At 28.5% G+C, this 18,375-nt stretch overlaps 1 long non-coding RNA gene across 1 annotated transcript; it reads right to left on the bottom strand.

Moving 5' to 3' along the window:
* Positions 1 to 8,515: 8,515 nt before the first annotated feature.
* On the bottom strand, positions 8,516 to 9,485 carry LOC142227105 (uncharacterized). Its single transcript, XR_012719792.1, has 3 exons — positions 9,050 to 9,485; positions 8,890 to 8,982; positions 8,516 to 8,819 (listed from the first exon to the last, which is right to left on the bottom strand). It is a non-coding gene; the product is annotated as an uncharacterized LOC142227105 (long non-coding RNA).
* Positions 9,486 to 18,375: the final 8,890 nt, after the last annotated feature.

Here is an 18,375-nt window from a genome sequence, read left to right as displayed (position 1 = left end):
ACATTTTATATCGAAATAAAATTTTGACAGAATTTTATATCGAAATAAAATTTTGACAAAAATTTTGACAGAAATAAAATTATGAAAAAAAAATTATATAGAAATAAAATTTTTACAAAATTTTCTGTAGAAATAAAATCTTGACGAAATTTTCTAAAAAAATAAAATCTTGACAAAATATTCAATAGAAATAAAATTTTGACAAAATGTTCTATAGAAATTAAAATGTGACAAAATGTTTAAAAATGTTAACAAAATGTTCTATATAGAAAAAATTTTGACAAAATATTCTATAGGAATAAATATTTAAAATAATTTTCTACAGAAATGAAATTTTACAAAAATTTTCTATAGAAATTTGTAACATTTTATTTCTATAGAAAATTTCTTTAGAAATAAAATTTTGCAAGAATTTTCAATAGAAATAACATTTTGCAAAAATGTTCTATACAATTAACATTTTGCAAAGATTTTCTATAGAAATAAAATGTTGACATTTGTTGGAGAAAAAAAAATATTGACAACATTTTCTGTAGAAATAAAATTATTGACAAAATTTTCTGTAGAAATAAAAGTTTGACAAAATTTTTTATGGACATAAAATTTTCCAAAAATTTTGTATAAAAATAAAATTTTGCAAAAATTTTCTATAGAAATAAAATGTTGACTATATTTTGTACAGAAATAACATTTCTAATTTTTTTTGAAGTCGTTTATATTTATGTGATGCGCCCAATGGGTATCTTTACACGAAAGAAAATTTTGTTTGACTAAGGTGAACTTGGCCGTAATAATTCTGAACAATTCTTTAAACACTCAATAAAAAAGTTTACTTGGATTCAAAGATTTTTACCTTTCTTTAAGGATTTTGGTATTAATTCCGAGCCAAAGATGCGGCTTCTTTAAAATAAAGACATTTTTTGGATCTCCCTGGCTTTAAGTCTAGGATCGATAAAATTAAAAGATACAGATCTCATTCATCGAATTTTTATTCTCTGTTTGCGATATATTAATAAAGGTATTCATATACAACAAATTCCAGTCTCAAAATCCAAATTATACCAAGTACTTCAAAGTAAAAACTCTTTCCTTAATGCTAAAAAAAAACTTTAAACTTTAAAGATAAGTCTTAGACTATATGTGAAGCGTTTTTATCTTGAATTTAAAAATTCAATATGTCAGTTGAGTTAAAGACTTTATTTTGAGGAACATTTGCCTTACTTCAAAGATCAACAACTTCAACAGAGGGACGCAAAATTTCAAGATTTGTTTCCTAAATTTTAATGAAAAAAAATTTTTTTGAAGCAAGGATTATAAACTTTCTTTTAGTTAAAATGCCATTATTTTAAATAATTTTGTCCTTAGCATTTTTTAAATTTCGAGTCCTAAAATTTAAGTTGCATAATCTTCCATATTAGGTCAATATTTTTTTCAGTGTAGTTATGGAAACGTCATTAAGTTTGTTGAATTTTTGTATATTGACTTCAAGCAAAACAGCGTTCAAAAATAGGATATGCTATGTAATACCTAATATCGAAGACATTCTTTGGAACCGAGCATGCTCCTTTTTCAGTTTAGTGTCGTAAAATGAGCTAAATTTGGTTGAAATATATTCAGATTTAGATATAGCTCCCCCATATATCATTCGCCCGATTTAAGCTCATGTGACCACAGAGACCATAGGTTATGTTAGCTTAGGTTGTAGAGAATGACAACAAATGGATCGAATTGATGTTCACTTAGACCACTAAAGGTCCATTATGATTCCTCAACAACTTCTTCCTGAAATGGTCTCCTTCAAAGTCGCTTAATAACTTCCATTTATCCGTCTTCCTTAAAGTTGTTCAAAGCATCCAACCAGAAGCCCTGATGAGGACGAATATGTTCCTTAAGCTATACTCCCGCAGATCGGTGGGACCCTAAGAGAAATGTAGCCAAATATCTTGGATAATTCTGGACACTGGTACTGGAAGTGCTACGAGTCTTCCCTAACTTCCGGTTGCAGACACCATCTGCAAATCATTATCTTTGAAGGCAATTTTTACCATATGCTTCTCATGTGTGTTATGTCCAGTTATAATACCAATCTGAGGTCTCAACTTCTGTCGCTTCATCGCCATTCGAATTTCACAATTCCTTAGATATCCTTTTGCAAGAAAATCGAAAAGAACTGCGGTTTCTAGAAGCCCAAGAAGTCAAATCGGGGGGTCGGCTTATAGGGGGGCTATACGAAAACATGAACCGATACGCACAATATTCGGTACATCTATTTGTGGTCCCAAAAACAAACTCTAGATGTCGAATTTGAGGCGAACTGGATATAAAGTACGATCTCTACAAGCTCAAGACTCCAAATCGGTGATCGGTTTATAGGGGGGCTATATCAAGACTTGGAACGTCTTCGAACTTCACCTGCCTGCAAACGAAACACGACTCAGTGCCAAATTTCAGAACGATAGCGCTAATATGGAAGGCTGTAGCGGGATTCCAACAGACATACACACGAATACTTTATATAACGTCGAAAATCGGTATTTCGAGGTATTACACACGGAATGACAAACTTATTATACCCCATCACGATTCCATGGTGGCGGATAAAAAAATGAAAAAAAAAACAATATAGCGTTTTGTTGCACTACATATCAGCCATCCTGTACACCGAAAGCAAGCTTGCCTGGTTCACTAAGATATTGTCACTAATAATTTTGATATTGATTCCGAGCCAAAGAAATGAAGTCAAATCGATTTCAATAAATTTTAAAATGTATGTCCTCCTTTTAAGGAAAAATTGATCTCAGTTCTATAGAGTTTCCCTTTATGTAAAGATACCCATTTTTTAATCGATTATCTAAAATCTAAGGACAAAAGGGCTTCATTGAATAGTTAATAAAATGTTGATTAAGGAGAAAACTTTGTATCAGAGAAATGCACCGTCTATACAAATCACAACTCGAATTCGTATTTTTGGGATAAAAATTTTTCCTACTAATAGCAATATTTTTTCAGTGTATGAATTTCGTCTCAGTCGAACTCACAACTAGTTTACTTTATTTAGATTACTTTAATCATATGATATTTTGGAAAAACGATGTTTTCCAAACTACTTTGTGACATAGGATACTTCACAGATTAACTCGAGTTTCCCCTCACCCAAACAAAGGAAGATCAACCACAACAAACTGTTTGACTACTGAAAGATATTTCCCATAACAATGTCTATGTTTCCTTGGTAACCTTTATGTAAATTATGTAAAATTTATAAACACAAAGTCCCTTTACGAGTCCCCTATTCACAGCGAACAGAAGTAGCAAAGATAAACATTTTAAATATTCTCATATACGTTCCCATTGGCCTGTCATCATAAACCATTGGTGATAGCACTAAAGCAGGCTTGAGTCTGGTTAGTCCATATACTTTAAAGGTTAAATTTACAGACAATTTTGGGATGAGAGATTGTGTGGAGAGGACTGGGTATGGTTAATGTCACTAGCTCACTAAGGTAAATAAACTCAATAACAATGGAGATCAATAGAGTTTGGTGTGCTAGCTAGCCAGCCAGCCAGCCATGTCGTCGCCCAGTTTCTCAAGATGAAAGAAGGATATAAGATATCCGATTACCAATAAAATAACAATTAGTAAGAGTAACACAAAACACACAATCGTTTAACTATGAAAACAATAACAAATTAGTGACAACCCCCAAAATAGAGATGCCACACTCAGAGAGTTGAAGAGAGAGAGAGTGAGATAGTATAGGTAATAGATTATACAACGGTTGTATTGATGCTTTTGTTGTTCGTGTATTGCATGGCTGATTGTTTTGCAATTGATTTGGTGATGAAACACAAACCCAATAAGGAAGACATAATCGGTACTCGAAACAATTATCTTTAATGAGCAACCCACATATAATGGATGGCATAATGCAGTTAATGAAGTAAATTTCATAGAATTTGTTTTATTGAATTAATATGGGTTGGAGTAATATAAAAAAAAATGGAAGAAAGTCTTTTGTATCATAGAGTATGAATTGCGATAAATAAATGAAGGTCACACGTGGTGGGATTAGTACAATCTTGATTATTTTGAAAAAAAAAAAATTAAAGAATAGGTAAAGTAGAATGTCTTAGGCACCACATTTGAAGATTATTCTTATAAAAATAAACAATTGATTTCTTTCTGGGAAATAATATCTTACACAACTTATTGGGGACAAGCGTGGAACTATTACCACCGTAAGGGAAATTGGCCACTGATGGACCTAACCCAGGACTCCAATTTATCCCGATTTTTAAATTTATTAATTAAATCCTAAACCATATAATATATATAGGGTATAGTAATTTTGATCTGCAAAACTATGTGCCTACCAGAAATATTGATAAATGTACCGGTCGATTTAGAATCACCACCTGAGTCGATCTAGTCCTTCGTGTCCTTTGTCCATCGGTCCATATATTTGTTGTTCTTGTCGTAATTATTAATTGATTTTGATATAATTTGGTACATGACCTTGTTTTGGCTTAAGATTGAATGAATTTGAAAAAAATCGGATTAAATTTAAATATACCAAAATTAAGATATATCCCCCATGCACATGTATGGCCAGATATTTACAAACAGGGTCGTATTCATGGTTGCCACAGTTGGTAGAATTCTACCAAAAATGGTAGATTTTTACTGTTTGTTAGATTGGTAGAATTCTTGACGTTGCAGATTATTCCTCTCCGACTAAATGGTACTTCTCAAATTGTCTATAGAAATAAAAATAAAATTTTGACAAAATCTTCTATAGACGTAAAATTTTGACAAAATTTTCCACTGAAATAAAATTTTATATTTCTGGTTGATTATCGTTGACCTTAGAAATAAACTTTTGACAATTTTTTTTTAGAAATAAACTTTCGACAAAATGTTTTATGGAAATAAAATTTTGACAAAATAAAAATTTGACAAAATTTTCTATAGAAATAAAATTGCATATTTTTCGTTGATAATCGTTGACCTTAGAAATAAACTTTTGACAAAATTTTCTATAGAAATAAAATTTTGACAAAAATTTCTAAAGGAATAAAATTTTGACAAAGTTTTCTATAGAACTAAAATTTTGACTAACCTTTTTATAGATATAAAATTATGCCAAAATTTTCTATAAAAAATTTTATTAACAAAAAAAAAAAAAAGAAAAAACACCTAAAAACTACTGTATATGGTTAAGATTGATACAATTTCTTAAAAAAAAAATGACAAAATTTTCTATAGAAATAAAATTTTGACAAAATTTTCTAAAAAATAAAATTTTGACAAAATTTTCTTAAGTAATACAATTTTTACAAAATTTTTTATAGAAATAAAATTTTGAGAAACCTATAAAAATAAAATTTTAACAAAATTTTGTATAGAAATAAAATTTTGACAAAATTTTTAAAGGAATAAAATTTCTATAAAACTTGCTATAGAAATGAAATTTTTACAAAATTTTCTATAGAAATAAAATTTTGACAAACCTTTCTATAGAAATAAAATTGTATATTTTTGGTTGATTATCGTTGACCTTAGAAATAAACTTTTGACAAAATTTTCTATAGAATTAAAATTTGACAAAAATTTCTAAAGGAATAAAATTTTGACAGATTTTCTAAAGAAATAAAATTTTGACAAAATTTTCTATAAAAATAAAATTATGTCAAAATTTCCTAAAGATATAAAATTTTGACCACATTTTCCATAAAAATAGAATTATGACAAAATTTTCTATAGAAATAAAATTTTTACAATTTTTTCGGTATTTACTTATTACTTCCTAAATAAATAAAATTTTGACAAAATTTTCTATAGAAATAAATTTTTGACAGAATTTTCTATAGAAATAAATTTCGACAGAATTTTCCATAAATATAAAAATTTTACAACATTTTCTATAGGTATAAAATTTTGACAAATTTTTCTATATAAATAAAATTTTGACAAAATTTTCTAAAGAAATAAAATTTTGACAAAATTTTCTATAGAAATAAAATTTTGACAAAATTTTCTATAGAAATAAAATTTTGACAAAATTTTCTATAGAAATAATATTTTTTCAAAGTTTTCGGTAATAAATAAACTTTTTAAATAAATAAAATTTTGACAAAAATTTCTAAAGAAATAAAATGTTGACAAAATTTTCTATAGAAATAACATTTTGACAAACCTTTCTATAGAAATAAAATTATGCCAACATTTTCTATAAAAAATTTTATTAACAAAAAAACCTAAAAACTACTGTATATGGTTAAGATTGATACAATTTCTATAAAAAAAATGACAAAATTTTCTATAGAAATAAAATTTTCTATAAAAATAAAATTTTGACAAAATGTTCTTAAGAAATACAATTGTTACAAACCTTTCTACAGAAATAAAATTTTGACAAAATTTTTTATAGAAATAAAATTTTGAGAAACCTATAAAAATAAAATTTTAACAAAATTTTGTATAGAAATACAATTTTGACAAAATTTTTAAAGGAATAAAATTCTTATAAAACTTTCTATAGAAATGAAATTTTGACAAAATTTTCTATAGAAATAAAATTTTGACAAACCTTTCTAAAGAAATAAAATTGTATATTTTTGGTTGATTATCGTTGACCTTAGAAATAAACTTTTGACAAAATTTTCTATAGAATTAAAATTTGACAAAAATTTCTAAAGGAATAAAATTTTGACAGATTTTCTAAAGAAATAAAATTTTGACAAAATTTTCTATAAAAATAAAATTATGTCAAAATTTCCTAAAGATATAAAATTTTGACCACATTTTCCATAAAAATAGAATTATGACAAAATTTTCTATAGAAATAAATTTTTTACAATTTTTTCGGTAATAAATAAACTTTTTAAATAAATAAAATTTTGACAAAATTTTCTACAGAAATAAAATTTTGACATAATTTTCTATAGAAATAAAATTTCGACAAAATTTTCTATAGGTATAAAATTTAGACAAATTTTTCTATAGGAATAAAATTTTGACAAAATTTTCTAAAGAAATAAAATGTTGTCAAAATTTTCTTTAGAAATAAAATGCATAAATATGTATAAATCTTTTCCTGCTCGTTCCACTGCTTCCTACCATGACACTGGCAGTATTGCATCGCGTCCTAAATTAGACGAACAAAAGCGGTTAAATCACAGGGAAATTATACGAAAATTCAAGATCAAATTTTATCGAAATCCACGCTGCAGCCGTAGAAAACTTTCTCGTGAGATGAACATATCTTCAGAAAGTAGGCAACTTATTTTTGAAAATGTTTTTGCTTAATGGCATTGAAGTTCCAAAAAGTACAAGAACGTACCGATAAATTTCTAAAAAGTACAAGAGCTTACCGATGCCGAAAAATGGTAGATTGAATAGAGCCAAGAAGTTGAGTCGCTTGCACGAAAGTGACCCTTTACCGAACTTGATTTTGGGCAATGATAAGCCACTCCAAATTGAACAGATTGTGAACAAACAAAATTATCAGGTTTATTCGCCAAAGAGGTCAGTTGGAAATTTAAACCTTTGATTGGCCACCAGAACTCAAGCGACCGACGATAGTAAAGTTGTGGATATCCGTAACGGCCGATGGTCGTTCCCTTGTCGTATTCATCGACACTGAGATCAAAATGCATGCCGAATAAAATCAGAAAATAGCCTAAAGACAGCATTGAAGCCCTGGGCAAACATATCGGCCGCATACCATGAATATTCCACAGGGGTTCAGCACTATCGCACTCAGTACACGTCAACCAAAATGGCTTAAAAATGAGATTTTTCGCTTCATTTCTCCCGCCCAAAGACCATCAAAATCTCCGGATCTCAATTGGTTGGACTTTTACGTTTGAATCAATTCGGAGAGTAAGGTTAACACTAAAAACCAAAAACCACTAATCAAAATATCGATCCACTTGTCCTGACGACACTTCGCCAGACTCGGTCAAAATATCGCAGAGCAGCTTTCTTACAGCGTTTGATGGCTTTTCTGTAGTTTTAATGTCATGATTGGTACCAAAGGTAGCCAAATTGAGCAAATTCAAACTTATTCTAAAATTTGATATAATTTCCTACAATACTGACTTTTGAACAATGATATATAAAAGAAAATGAAACAAATGTCACTCTTTACACCGAAAAAAAAGTTTACTATTGTTTACGAAAAATGAACTAACCCATAGTAAGAATGACCATGATTTGGCGCCAAAGATTTTTTTCATCTAGAGAAGTTCATGATTTTCTTATAAATAAGTTTATGTATTACATCGTATTTTAGTTCATTCTTACTACGCTGAGGGAAGAATGTACTTACACTCATTCAAAATATTCCTTCTATCCAGAAAAATGAACAAGTTTTTGGGAATCCTATATTTAGAAATTGGTTTCAAATAAACTATTTATCAGTATAATTTTCAAAGAAGTAAATAAATTTAGGAATTAAAGGTACAACAAGCCTGTATACAACTAAGAAATTTTTCGTACAATATAAGACAATTTTTCATAACTACCAGTATTTTATTTCAAAAAATTATTATTATATTACATAAAACTATGGCTTATGATATACAATAAAAGAAATGTTTTTATTTGTACGCTGTATGTTGTTACTTTTCCGTAGTTAGTAATTGCTTCTTCAAAAGAGTAATATTCTATGTTAGTAGAATGAAACTAATTAATATCAATTTCCATTTTCTATCCATATGAAAGATATATGCCATAACTTGCTATTTTCATTTCATTTTTGTCCAATTTCACCGATTTCGCTAGTTTTTGTTGTGTGGATTTGCGTCATAAGCCTCTGAAGTTAAAAAGGTATATGAAATATAAAAATATTATCAAATTCTATGGTATTTTGATTTTTAACTTACAAGAGAATTTTCTTAGAGCCAATAGGGATATCAGCTTAGATAGCATTAAACAGTAAGAAGATTCCAAAAAATACCATTAGATTTGCTGTCATCCTGCAAATGAAAATTATTTTTAATAAATAGAAATTTTGGCTTTATTACAAATGGACGAAAAACTTACCACATTGAAAAAAATCATCCAATTACTACATTAGTGGAATCATATCCATGCACAAATGGGACATTTTTGAAATCCTTCTCAGAATATAAATGAAATAAAAATATTATAAAATTAGATATAATTTCCACTTGTCAATATAGCATTTAGTATTTATGGTGGATATTAAGTTCGAGTTTAGTGGCTAAAATCCCAATTTTTCATGATTAGTTTTCTTTAGAAATACATGGGAACAAAATTGAACCGTTTTTGTGTTCATTTAAAATTTATATCAAATTTTTAGTAATTTGAGGTTGCTGAATCCAAATTTACACTTGTTTTTTTAAGAGCTCGACTTTTTGAGATATACGGTTATGTTCAAAATTAAGGGACTTCCGCTATATATATTGGAATAACTTGAAAACAATTCATCATATTAAATTAAAAAACAGCGTTCTACATAAGCTTAAAAACGATTTTCTGTTCTTAATCGTGTAATCCATTTAAAGAATATAAACTTTATAAACAACTTGTTTCGAGCTATTCTCCATCAAGTTATATTTAAATTTGCATCGAAGGCGTATAATTGTATACTTTTCTTACTGATTTATTTCTGATTTTAGCACCTAAACTCGAACTTAGTACACACCTTAAGGAGTCGCTATAACATAAAAATATAGACTCAAAAAATTGTACTGTGATCCAGATGTAGAGTAAATATAGATAATTTTATTACCACTCATTATGAATATTTTTATGTAAACCAATTTAAAACCGCAGTTTCTTAATATGTGATTTATTTTAGAGTTATTTATTTTTTATCAATATAAAGTGTTTTTGTTTTCTCTAACATCACACCATTCACTTATCAGTTTCTAAAATGTTACGAAATAAATGTATTTTTATTAATAAACACAAATACCGCACGCAAGCGCACCACGTGTGCGCTTCATAAATGCATCAACAGAACTGAATGCACCAATAAAACTCAAAGACACAAATAGTCATAAAGGACACATATGTAAAGAAAAACAACTCCACACACACATGATCCCTTTCTGATCTCGCTATTGCAACAAAACAACTATCACCACAAAAGATACCAACAACACACATTCCATAACATCATCGCAATAACAAACACAAACAAAAAAAAAGATGATGCAATAATTTCATAATTTCTTCTCACTTCAATTTCCAGTATCACGTTTATTGATTAGTTGGTATTCTATCTATAGGATAAGGTAAAATATATTCAAAATTTACGAGGAATCCATAAAAAATTATATACACCCGTCAAGGATTAAATTAACTACTTTTTATTCTACTTTATCTAAAATTTTCAATGTGAGGAAATATACTCCAACTTATAGTAAAAACCGAAATAAGCTGTAGGAAGCCGCCATACGAATCGGTACTGTGGTTAAGTTAATTTTTACTATAAAAATTTTTTTCCATACAAAAATTTTTCTTAGTAAATTGTCCACATTTCGTAGTAAGATTTTTATATTGCCTATGTCTTTTTATAATACAATCAACGATGCATTAACTATTGTATTGGAAATTTATTTAAGGAAAAATCCGTCCCATTTCGTAGTTAGTGAACTAAAAACATTTACTGAATTTTTATAAGTTTTCCTTTAGCTAAGTTAATTTTCGCAGTGGTTACGAAAAATGAACTATATTACAGTAAATTTTTTGAACTATGTGGAAGTTAAACTGGTCCTAAAATTAACAAGACACCTTTTTTTCTGTGTACATTGTTGCACTACATATCAGCCATACTGTAATTGCGGATCGGTATGGACAAATTGTGATCCTGTTGTTAGAAGACATATGCTGACATCAGAGTCTAAATTCCACCGGATCAGATGAAATGTGCACTTCCAGGAGGCTTGGTACCATTTGATTATCGTCGGATTGATACCATCTGTCCTACGTGTGGCAATTTCCTTCTCTGCTTGTGTGCGTGTAAATTTAATAGTCTGCATGATATGGCCCTTACAATTTCTTTAGAAATATCTCTTAACAAAAATATATTGGCAATTGTTGTTTATAAAATTTTTCCGAGTTTAAAGATTCCTTTAACAGGTTCCGATAGTGGTTTTGTTATACGAGTATTTTAATCGTTTACCTCAGTCTACATGCAAACAGTTTTTGTTTGTTACTGTTGTGCTAGACTTTACCAAATAGCATTAAAGCTTTCAGTTATTTGTTAAATACCAAACGTTATTAACCGCTGAATGCTGCCGGTTAATAAAAAAAAAACGGTTTTAAATCAATGGTCATACATGAAATTCGTTATGTCTATTATATATGGCGTGTTTTTGTTAAAAAGGGGATTGCATACATTTTGAAAATGTTACTTTTTATACCCTCCACCATACGATGGGGGGGGTGGGGTATATTAACTTTGTCATTCCGTTTGTAACACATCGAAATATTGCTCTAAGACCCTATAAGGTATATATATTCTGGGTCGTGGTGAAATTCCGAGACGATCTAAGCATGTCCGTCCGTCCGTTCGTCTGTTGAAATCACGCTAACTTCCGGACGAAACAAGCTGTCGACTTGAAACTTGGCACAAGTAGTTGTTACTGATGTAGGTCGGATGGTATTGCAAATGGGCCATATCGGTACACTTTTACGTATAGCCCCCATATAAACCGACCCCCAAATTTGGATTGCGAGGCCTCTAAGAGAAGCAACTTTCATCCGATCCGACTGAAATCCGGTACATGGTGTTAGTATATGATCTCTAACAACCGTGCAAAAATTGGTCCACATTGGTCCATAATTATATATAGCCCCCATATAAACCGATCCCCCGATTTGGCTTGCGAGGCCTCTAAGAGAAGCAAATTTCATCCAATCCGGCTGAAATTTGGTACATGGTTTTAGCATATAGTCTCTAACCACCATGCAAAAATTGGTCCACATAGGTCCATAATTATATATAGCCACCATATAAACCGATCCCCCGATTTGGCTTGCGGAGCCTCTAAGAGAAGCAAATTTCATCCGATCCGGATGAAATTTGGTATATGTTGTTAATATATGGTCTCTAATGACCATGCAAAAATTGATCCACATCGGTCCATAATTATATATAGCCCCCATATAAACCGATCACCAGATTTGATCTCCGGAGCCTCTTGGAAGACCAAAATTTATCTGATTCAGTTGAAATTTGATACGTGGTGTTAATATATGGCCCCAAACACCCATGCAAAAATTGGTCCACATCGGTCCATAATTATATATTTATAGGCCCTATATAAATCGATCCCCAGATTTGACTTCCGGAGCCTCTTGGAAGAGCAAAATTCACTCGACTCGGTTGAAATTTTGTACCTGAAGTTAGTATATGGTATCCAACAACAATGCAGGAATTGGCTCATATCAGTCCATAATTATATATAGCCCCCATATAAACCGATCCCTAGATTTGAGCTCCGGAGCCTTTTGGAGAAGCAAAATTCATCCGATCTGGTTGAAATTCGGTACGTGGTGGTAGCATATGATATTTAAAACCTATGCCAAAAGTGGTCCATATCAGTCCATAATCATATATAGCCCCCATATAAACCGATCCCGAGATTTGGTTTTGGAGCCTCTTGGAGGACCAAATTTCATACGAGTCAGTTGAAATTTGGTACATTGTGCTAGTATATGGCCGTTAACAACCATGCCTAGCTATGTCCATATCGGTCTATAGTTATATATAGCTATCAGATAAATCGATCCCCAATCAGACAAAAATTGGTCCATATCAAGTTCATAATTGTATATAGACCCCATAAAAGCGACCCCCATATTTCAATTCTGGCTCTCTACGTATTGTCTAATACATACCACGTAGGTAATAACTCACAATTTAGAAAACGTGTTAAGAAATTTTAAGATACCACAACCCAAGTAATTCGATTGTCGATGACAGTCTTTCGTAGAAGTTTCTACGCAATCCATGGTGGAGGGTGCTGTATTTCATTGGCAAATTATTTAATGGAGCCACAAAAAAACCAAAAGCTTACAAGAAAAAAAATGCCTATTATTTTATATATGACCATGTTCATATTCTTTAAATTTGTTAATCCAGCTATTGAGTATTTACCGGTATTATTTTTCAATATGAGTTGTGGAGGTCCAGTAACATCTGTTGTGGTTTTGTTACAGTCAACAACGTTTGATGGTGGTCGTTAAATTTGTTTAAAAAAATAACGAACAGAAAATAATAACGACTGGCTGTTTTTTTTTTCACAGACAGCTACACAAAACTCATTTCGTTGTTATAATATTGGCGGTTATTTTTACTTTATTTTTATTTTTATATTGGTAGTTTTTCGTTTGAATTGATTTTCAGTGATATTGAGAAAAATCATATAGTGAAATATTAATTTACACTACGACTTTCAGAAAAACGCATTTTGGACGTCGCAAAAACCATTGTAGTTCAATTGAATTTAAAAAATATTTGGGTCTAATTTGGATTAAATTTATGGCTTATAAAAATATAAAATCAGAAAATAGGTTTTAGGACAGTATCATTAAATGGTGTGGTGGTGTAGAACGTCCATGGGGCCAGAAAGAAAAACTCGAAAAATTTGGACCACCATAGTTTATCGATCAATCTTTCATTTTCATTTCACGACCATTTAAGAAGCGATTTTTCTGCGATAAATTGATTTACAGAATGTAAATCAATAAATTTTTATAAATTTTTTGTAAAAAGTTGTATGGGGGATTTTGTGAAGAGTTCAAATTTATTCTGTGGGTTTTTGACGCAGCAAAGTATGGGGAAAAGAATTGATTCTAAATAAAGATTCAAAATAGAAAAATAATATAAGAACAATAATCAGCGACAGTGTTACCAGAAGTAGGGAAAATTCCCTATATGTAGGTTTTTTCTAATATTTAGGGGCGTAAAATTTTTTTCAAATTTTTGTGGTTCTAGAGAAGGAAATTATAAGACGGCAAGGTTTGATCTTTAACAATGTGTGGTAAACACGGTTACCACTCGGGCAAAAAATAATCTACCAAAATTTGAAAAATTTTACCACAAATCTATCAAACAAATATTTCTATAGAAGCTTTTCTCAAAATTTTATTTCTATCAAAAATTTTCTCAAAATTTTATTTCTATGGAAAACTTTCTCAAAATGTTATTTCTATGGAAAATGTTCTCAAAATCTTATTGCTATAGAAAATCCTGTCAAAACTTAATGTCTATAGAAAATTTTCTCAAAATTTTATTTCTATAAAAAATGTTTTCAAAATTTTTATTTCTATAAAAATTTTTCTCAAAATATTATTGCTATAGAAAATTTTGACAAAATTTTGTCAAAATTTTATTCCTATAGAAAATTTTGTAAAATTTTATTTCCATAGAAAATTTTGTCAAAATTTTATTTCTGTAGAAAATTTTGTCAAAAATTTTATTTCTATAGGAATTTTTGTCAAAATTTTATTTCTATAGAAAATGTTGTCAAAATTTTATTTCTATAGAAAATTTTGTCAAAATTTTATTTCTATAGAAAATTTTGTCAAAAATTTTATTTCTATAACAATTTTTGTCAAAAATTTTATTTCTATAGCAATTTTTGTCAAAATGTTATTCCCATCGAAAACTTTGACAAAATTCTGTCAAAATTTTTTTTCTATAGAAAATTTTGTCAAAATTTTATTTTTATAGAAAATTTTGTCAACATTTTATTTCTATAGAAAATTTTGTCAAAATTTTATTTCTATAGAAAATTTTGTCAAAATTTTATTTCTATATAAAATTTTCTCAAAATTTAATTTTTATAGAAAATTTTGTCAAAATTTTATTTCTATAGAAAACTTTCTTAAAATTTTATTTCTATATAAAATTTTCTCAAAATTTAATTTTTATAGAAAATTTTGGCAACATTTTATTTCTTTAGAAAAATTTGTCAAAATTTTATTTCTATAGAAAATTCTCTCAACATTTTAATTCTATAGAAAAATTTGTCAAAATTTAATTTCTATAGAAAATTTTCTCAAAATTTTTTCTCTATTGAAAATTTTGTCAAAATTTTGTTTCTATAGAAAACTTTCTCAACATTTTATTTCCATTCTATAGCAAAATTTGTCAAAATTTAATTTCTATAGAAAATTTTCTCAAAATTTTATTTCTATAGAAAATTTTGTCAACATTTTATTTCTATACAAAATTTTCTCTAAATGTTATTGCTATAGAAAATTTAGTCAAGATTTAATTTCTATAAAAAATTTTCAAAAATGTTATTGTTATAGAAAATTTTTCGAAAAATTTATTTCTATAGAAAATTTTGTCAACATTTTATTTCTATCGAAAATTTTATCAAATTTTTTATATCCATAGAAAATTTTATCAAATTTTTTATTTCCATATAACATTTTGTTAAAATTTTATTTCTATAGAAAATTTTGTCAAAATTTTATTTCTATAGAAGGTTTTGTCAAAATTTTATTTCTATAGAAAATTTTGTCAAAATTTTATTTCTATAGAAAATTTTGTCAAAATTTTATTTCTATAAAAAAATTTTCTCAAAATTTTATTTCTATAGAAAATTTTCTCTACATTTTATTTCTATTGAAAATTTTGTAAAAATTTTATTTCTATGGAAAACATTCTCAAAATTTTATTTTTTTGGATTTTTTTTCTAAAATTTAATTTTATAGGATTTTATTTCCTCAATTTTTATAGAAATTTTGTCAAAATTTCATTTCTATAGAATTTTTGTTAAAATTTTATTTATATAGAAAATTTTGTCAACATTTTATTTCTATAAAAAATTTTGTTTCTATAGCAACTTTTGTCAAAATTTTATTCCTAAAGAAAATTGTGACAATATTTTATTTCTATACAAAATTTTGTCAAAATTTTATTCCTATAGAAAATGCCTTACGTAAAATGAGTCTTTCACGATAAACTATCTAGTAATAACAAAAACAGAAAAAAAATATTGGTAATATAGTGGCAAAATGGCAATGAAAATTTTATAGACTTTGATACCAATTTTTTACTTAACCTTTTTGGAAGGCTTTTTCTTTCTACTTTCATCTCTGTTTGAACTCTCTTCCAAAAACAAAAAAATACTTTCCCCTTTTTTGCCTAGTCATTGCCTCATTGAAATCAATTTAAACAAACTCGCTTTTGTCTGGAATTTTTTTGTGGACAAAAAACTACACTTTAATTAACAATTTATATGCAAAATCAAATGACCATAACATCATTTATTTATTTATCAAATTTTTTCTCTGAGTGAATAAAAAACATGTATAGCATTTTTAGATTTTGTAAATATTTTTTTGTTTTTTTTTTTCGGAAAGTCTAGGTACACACCATAGACCATGTGTGGAAAACCATATGGCTGAATGTTGGAAAAATATTAAAAGAAAAAATATTCTTTTTAAATTTTTTATGACCTAGACGTTACAGCATTTTGGTTATTTGAATGATATATGAGGAGGGTGGGTGGTTAGGTTCTTTAAAAATTTATGATTTTCACCAAACGTTGACATTAATGATGGATAAATAAATGGCTAGAGAGAAATTTTAAAGAAAATTTAAAAGATTTTTTGTTTGTTTTAATTTTAAAATATGCAATAAATCATAAGGTCAATATTTTTAATCTTTAAAAACTCAAAATTCTAGCAAATACCATTTCTGATTCATTTTTTTCATCGTTACTATGAACTGAAAAAAGAATAAAACAGAAACAAAGAAACACAACTTTAGAACTTCCCTTCACATTTCACAAAACACATTCACATTGAACGTAACCAATTCACAATAATTTATAACAATTTTAAAGTTTAATTCTTGCCATTTTCGTTTTGTGTGTAATATTTGTCTGATGACAGTCTTTGCTCCTCAAGGATGTATAGCTATGATTGAGAATGTGTCTAGTATAAATGTGTGTGTGTGTGTGTGTGTGTGTGTGTGAAGGAACGAATTGACACTTTTACTCGTTTAATGTATTGGCTCTATTAAAATCGTACTCTCAAGATAAACAGAGAACGTGACCCGTTTTAACGAGTTTGGCGACAACGTCGAAAAACATCAAGGCAACGGAAATATAGGGATGTCGATGTAGAAACAAAAAAAATTCAGAATTTGAAAATACAGAGAAGGAATATGATGACCCGCAGCGCCACTTTTGTGCAGCGAACAGTGGTTCCAAATCGTTTTATTTGTTTTATACCCTGCGCCACACTGTGGAACTTTGTAAGTTAGTGCATATGTTTGCAACACCCAGAAGGAGACGAGATAGACACATGGTGTCTTTGGCAAAAATGCTCAGGGTGGGCTACTGAGTCGATATAGCCATGTCCGTCTGTCCGTGAACACATTTTTGTAATCAAAGTCTAGGTGACAATTTTACTCCAATCGACTTCAAATTTGGCACAAGTATGTGTTTTGGCTCAGAATATAACCCTATTGATTTTGGAAGAAATCGGTTCAGTTTTAGATATAGCTCCCATATATATTTCGCCCGATATGGCCCCAGAAGCCAGAGTTTTACCTTAACTTGCTTAAAATTTTGCACAAGAAGAACAATTAGTATTATAGTCAAGTGTGCCAAATTTTATTGAAATCGGTTCAGATTTAGATATAGCTCCCATATATATCTTTCGCCCGATATGGACTAATACGGTCCCAGAAGCCAGAGTTTTGCCCCAATTTGGTTGACATTTTGCACTAGGAGTACAATTAGTAGTGTAGTCAAGTGTGCCAAATTTTATTGAAATCACTTGAACGGATAAACACAACAGATGTGGAAGCTGAAGTGTTTCCTCTACGTTTGCAAGTGCTAGTGGGTCTACGGGCTGACATGTATGCGTTTTTGCTGTCAAATCTGCAAATATGAACCGATTTCCATTATTTTTTTCTTTGCTGGATAAAACTTGTAAAATCCTTCAAAAAATTTCAAAATTTTATTGCTATAGAAAATTTTGTCAAAATTTAATTTCTATAGAATATTTTGTCATAATGTTATTTTTATAGAAAATGTTCTCAATATTTTATTTCTATAGACATTTTTCTCAAAATTTTATTTCTATAGATTTTTTTTTTCAAAATTTTATTTCCATAGAAAAATTTTGTCAAAATTTTATTTCTATAGAAAATTTTGTTAATATTTTCTTTCTATAGAAAATTTTGTCAACATTTTATTTCTATTGAAAATTTTGTCATAATTTTATTTCTGTTGAAAATTTTGCCAAATATTATTTCTATAGAAATTTTTTTCAAAATTTTATTTCTTTAAAAAATTTTGTTAAAATTTTATTGCTGTAGAGAAACTTGCCAAATTTTAACTCCATAGATCAATTTTCAATCAATT

The sequence above is a fragment of the Haematobia irritans genome, chromosome 2 (assembly GCF_050003625.1).
Source record: "Haematobia irritans isolate KBUSLIRL chromosome 2, ASM5000362v1, whole genome shotgun sequence".
Lineage (NCBI taxonomy): Eukaryota > Metazoa > Arthropoda > Insecta > Diptera > Muscidae > Haematobia > Haematobia irritans.
Note: the sequence above shows the minus strand (reverse complement) of the source record. Positions and strands in the feature narration are given on the sequence as shown.